Source organism: Micromys minutus, assembly GCF_963924665.1.
Source record: "Micromys minutus genome assembly, chromosome: 11".
NCBI lineage: Eukaryota > Metazoa > Chordata > Mammalia > Rodentia > Muridae > Micromys > Micromys minutus.
Genome location: NC_137980.1, coordinates 30,597,259 through 30,603,258, shown reverse-complemented (window position 1 = coordinate 30,603,258; position 6,000 = coordinate 30,597,259). Strand labels below are relative to the sequence as shown.

The following is a 6,000-nucleotide window of genomic DNA, read 5'->3' as shown; positions in this document are numbered from 1 at the left end:
TATTTGACAAAATTCAACACCCCTTCATGTTAAAAGTCTTAGAAAGATCAGGAATTCAAGGCTCATGCTTAAATATCATACAAGCGATATACAGCAAACCAGTAGCCAACATCAAACTAAATGATGAGAAACTTAAACCAATCCACTAAAATCAGGGACTAAACAAGACTGCCCACTCTCTCCCTGCCTATTCAATATATCACTGGAAGTACTGGCTGGAGCAATCAGACAGCAAAAAGAGGTCAAAGGAATACAAATTGGAAAGGAAGAAGTCAAAATATCACAATTTGCAGTATGTGGCCAATCATCCTGGCATGCAGCCCCAGCCAGGACTTCAATCCCAGCCTGGCATGCACCAGCAGCCCAGCCTGCAAAACCTGAACGCAATGCAAGCTGGTGTGCCACGGCCTGGTGTGCCTCCACCACAACAGGCAATGGGAGGCCTGAACCCCCAGGGACAGGCTCTAAACATCATGAACCGGGGACACAACCCCAACATGGCAAACATGAATCCACAGTACCGAGAAATGGTGAGGAGACAGCTGCTACAGCACCACCAGCAGCAGCAGCAGCAGCAGCAGCAGCAGCAGCAGCAGCAGCAGCACCAGCAGCAGCAGCAGCAGCAACAACAACAAAGCAGTGCCAGCTTGGCCGGGAGCATGGCGGGACATAGCCAGTTCCAGCAGCCACAAGGACCTGGAGGCTACGCCCCAGCCATGCAGCAGCAACGCATGCAACAGCACCTCCCCATCCAGGGCAGCTCCTTGGGCCAGATGGCGGCTCCAATGGGACAACTTGGCCAGATGGGGCAGCCTGGGCTAGGAGCAGACAGCACCCCTAATATCCAGCAGGCCCTGCAGCTGGATTCTGCAGCAGCAGCAGTTGAAGCAACAAATTGGGTCACCAGGCCAGCCGAACCCTATGAGCCCCCAGCAGCACATGCTCTCAGGACAGCCACAGGCCTCACATCTCCCTGGCCAGCAGATCGCCACATCCCTTAGTAACCAGGTGCGGTCTCCAGCCCCTGTGCAGTCTCCACGGCCCCAATCCCAACCTCCACATTCCAGCCCATCACCACAGATACAGCCCCAGCCTTCACCACACCATGTTTCACCCCAGACTGGTTCCCCTCACCCTGGACTTGCAGTCACCATGGCCAGCTCCATGGATCAGGGACACCTGGGGAACCCTGAACAGAGTGCAATGCTCCCCCAGCTGAATACCCCCAACAGGAGTGCGCTGTCCAGTGAACTGTCCCTGGTTGGTGATACCATGGGAGACACGCTAGAAAAGTTTGTGGAGGGTTTGTAGCATTATGAGAGCATTGGGTGTTTGTTTTTGTTTTGGGGATTTTTGGGGTTTTTTTTCTTTCTTTTTTTTTTTTTTTTTTTCCTTTTTTGTTTTGTTTTTCTTTTGTTGGGTTTTTGTTTTGTTGTTTTTCTTCCCCCCACCTCCCCAACCCAGCTCCCTTTCATGTTTTTGGACTTTTTGTACTGAAAATCCAGGCATTTGGGCTCTTTTTATTAAGTCTAGATGGGATCGTGGCTCCCAAGCATGGAAGGGCAGATTGATGTTTAAAGAAACAATACAAAGAATATATTTTTTGTTAAAAACCAGTTGATTTAAATATCTGGTGTCTTTCTCTCTCTTTTTCTCAGCTTTTTTCTCTCTCTTTTTTTTTTTTCTGTTTTGTTTTTGGGGGGTGGGGGTTGTTTGGATTCTTCATTGCTGGTGACTCATGCCTTTTTTTAACGGGAAAAACAAGTTCATTATATTCATATTTTTTATTTGTATTTTCAAGACTTAAACATTTATGTTTAAAAGTGAGAAGAAAAATAATACTCAGAAACTGGTTCCAGAAATAATGCATCTTATAATGTGTCCCAATAACGGCTGATGTTGCGGGAAGATTTTTTTCTATAGTGAACTCTGTGGGCATCTCCAAGTATTACCCCTGGACGATAGGAATTGACTCCGGCGTGCACACATGTACACACCCACACACATCTATCTATACATGCTGGCTTAAGCCAACCTCTTGTCTTGCAGATGTAGAAATTGTTGCTTTGTTTCTCTAATAAAACTGGTCTTAGACAAAAATAGGGTTGATCACTCTCTTAGACCATGCTAATGCTAAAGTTTCTTCTATGTGAAACTTGAAATGAGGAAAAGCAATTCTAGTGTAAATCATGCAAGCGCTATAATTACTATAAATAAGAAAATTCAAGAAGATTCTATCACTGTATAGAATGGTAACGTACCAACTCATTTCTTATATCATATTGTTAAATAAACTGTGTGCAACAGACAAAAAGGGTGGTCCTTCTTGAATTCATGTACATGGTATTAACACTTAGTGTTCAGGAGTTTTTTGTTATGAAAATGCTGTTTTCAACATTATATTTGGACTATGCATGTGTTTTTTCCCCATTTTATATAAAGTATCACTTAAAATTGATATAAATTACTGAAGTTTTTAAAAAAATAAAAAATTAAAAAAAAAAGAAAGTGGGGAAGAGCTTAGAACACTTAGGCACAGGGAAAAAATTTCTGAACAGAAAACCAATGGCTTATGCTCTAAGATCAAGAATCGACAAATAAAACCTCATGAAATTGCAAGGTTTCTGTGAGGCTAAGGACACTGTCAAAAGGACAAAACAGCAACCAACAGATTTGGAAACGATCTTTACCAATCCTATATCTTATCGAGGGCTAGTACCCAATATATACAAAGAACTCAAGAAGCTAGACTATAGGGAATCAAATAATACTATTAAAAATGGGGTACAGAGCTAAATAAATAAAAAAAAAATTTCAACTGAGGAATATCAAATGGCCTAGAAGCACCTAAAGAAATGTTCAACATTCCTAGTCATCAGGGAAATGCAAATCAAAACAACCCCTGAGATTCCACCTCACACCAGTAAGAATAGCTAAGATCAAAAAAATCAGGTAACAGCAGATGCTGGCAAGGATGTGAAGAAAGAGGAACACTTCTCCACTATTGGTGAGATGTAAACAGGTACATCCACTCTGGAAATTAGTCTGGCAGTTCCTCAGAAAATTGGACATAGTACTACCTAAGGACCCAGCTATACCACTCCTGGGCATATACCCAAAGAAGCTTCAACATCTAACAAGGACACAGGCCTAATAGATTTTTAAAATCACTTGTACAAACAGATGATCTAAAACTGAAGGCACCTCTGGGACAAAGGAGACTCATGTGGGGGGGGGGTGAATAGTGTGTGTGATATGCTCAGAATACATCATATATTCAAACGAAGGTGACCTGTGTGACTCTGTAATGGGCTACAAGGAAAGAAGATAGAAATGACATGGGCTTGAGAGCATGACTGCTCTCCTCTGTTTCCATGTGGAACACAGAACTTAGTTCATCCACAGGACACAGCAACCAGTGCCCATCTCAGGAGCCCTCACCAATGGTGAGGCCAAGACTGGCCCTCACAAAATGCCAAACACACCAGAGCCTGGACCTTGAACTTCTCAGGGTCTGGAATTGTAGAAATAAACTTCAGTAAATTTCCCAGATTCAGGCATTTTGACATGGCAGCATGAATTAAAGCAAGAAGATTTCTCTTCATACTGTTTTGTTTATAGCACTTGGATTCAAGTAAATATTCTATACAATTTGTTATTAAGATTAAAAAAGGCACAAAACCAAAGCCCACAAATAAAAAAAATAAATGGACAAATAGACCTCTGATTCTATATCTGAAGATTTATAGCCTCAGACTAAAAATAACTATAGCAAAGTTTTATACAAAATCCAGTAACCACATTGTTAACAACAATAGTGCATTATTTTGAAACTGTTATAAATGCTATAATATAAAATAATTAGTAACTGTGTCATTAGACATAAAATGCTCAGTGTAAAAGACATGAAATTAAACGTCATATAAAGAAGGAAAATCAATAAAAATAATCATCATGAATCTGACATACCTTCATGATGAAGGTCCCAAAGAAGTTAAGAACTAGGGTTGGAAAGATGGCTAAGCAGTTAAGAGCACTGTCTGCTCTTCCAGAAGACCCAGGTTCAATTCCCAGCACCTGCACGGCAGCTCTCAACTGTATATAACTCCTACTCCAAGAGTCTGACACCCTCACACAGAGATGCATGTAGTCAGATCACTAATGTACATAAAATAAAAATTTGTAAAAAGAAGTTAGGAACATACAGAGCTTATCTCAGCATCATAAAGGCTGTGTTTACAGCAGCACAGCCAACATTATCTAAATGGGAAAACCTGAAAGAATTTCCTATAAAATCTCAGAATGAGTCAGGATGCTCTCTCTCTCCACTAATTCATTACTATGCCTGGAGTCTTGAGCAGAGCAATAGAACAAGAAAGAGACACACAAGAAACACAAATAGGAAAGGAAGAAGTAGAATCATCCCTCCTCACAGAGGGCATGAGTTATAGCCAAAGGGACTCTCAGACTCCACCAAAAATAATTCTGGAACTGATGAGAAACTTAAGTAAAGTCAAAATCAACATATAAAATTCAATAACTTTTCCATGTATCAATAACAAATGTGGTGAACAAGAAATTAAGGAACTATTCCTCTTTTGCTGGCTCCAGGAAGGAAGCAGAACCTGGGAATACCATGAGAATGAAACTGTAATATCAACTTCAAAATATTCTTGCCAAAAAATAATTAAACATAAATAAGATCAACCAATTACATCAGTATCTAAATGAGGCAGTTTTTCTCCCAGAGCACATTAGGCAATGTCTGAGGACATTTTTAGTTGTCACATTGCTGGGAATGCTGGGAAATGCTAACACACAGTAAGCAGAGGCCAGGGCTACTGCCAATGCACAGGACACCCACAGCAAAAACCACCCACCTGAATTGCTAATGGTACCAGAGTTGAAAGTCTACCTGGATAGAATCAATAGGAAATATGGGACACAAGATGCATATCCTCCAAATGCAAACTTCCTTGAGTCTTTGTTTGAACCTTGCTTGAGTTTTGGATCAACGTATGGGTATATATTTATGACTCAGGGAACTTTGAACAATGATGGTATATTAAAGTGACTGCTTTTGTATGTAGTGGGGAAACCTTTATCTGAACTATACAATGAAATATTTACAGATGAAGTAATTTGATATCTTTTTTTAATTTTTATTAGATACTCTCTATATTTACATTTGAAATGTTATCCCCTTTGCCCACCCCACTCCCATCCCCCTCCCCCTCTACTTGTCTTCACAAAAAATGCACTAGCTCCCAATCACCCTCTCCACCTCAGTGCCTTGGCATTCCCCTACATTGAGAAAACATACCCTTCTTGGACCAAAGGCCTCTTCTCACATTGATGCCAGACACTGCTATTCTCTACTGCATATGCAACTAGAGCCATGGGCGTCTCAATGGGTGCTCGATGGTTGCTGTTCTAGTCCATGGGAGCTGTGGAGGATTTGGTTGGTCAACAATGTTGTTCTTCCCATGAGGCCACGACCCCCTTCAGCTCCTTCATTCCCCCCCCCATAGCACCCTCACTGGGGGTCCCCAGTAACTTGATATCTTGATGTTGTGGTTTTGTGTTCCCCTAAAGGACCATATGTTGATGTCATTTTGCTCATTAAGAAGTGATTGAATTATAAAGGATCTGAACTAATCAATGGATTCACCATTGATTAATGGGGTCACTGAGGGTAAGAGGTTGGGGAGAATCGCTTTTCCTCTGCTCCTTCTTTCTCTCTGCTTCTCTGACACCTTGACATGAGCAACACTGCCCTATTATGTAACCCCTGTCACAATGAGCCTGGCTCCCCACAGACACAAAAGAATGGATCCAAGTGACTGCAGACTGAAACTCAGAAATCATAAGCCACAATAGATCTTTTTCTTTTCAGTGTCTCAGGTAGTTGTCATGGTAATAAAAGGCTAACACGCCAGGGGTTTGAGGTGAAAATGTTAAGAGCTCTTTGGAAAGTCATTTGTGTTGGACAGTGTTTTG

General features: G+C 41.5%; 1 pseudogene across 1 annotated transcript in view; it reads left to right on the top strand.

Moving 5' to 3' along the window:
• The first annotated feature begins 1,152 nt into the window (after positions 1-1,152).
• The window catches only part of LOC308427383 (heat shock protein HSP 90-beta-like), a 34,610-nt pseudogene continuing 29,762 nt past the window's right edge, over positions 1,153-6,000 (top strand). The window contains exon 1 of the transcript in view: positions 1,153-1,303. The product of the transcript in view is annotated as a heat shock protein HSP 90-beta-like (transcript). The remainder of the gene's footprint in view (positions 1,304-6,000) is intronic.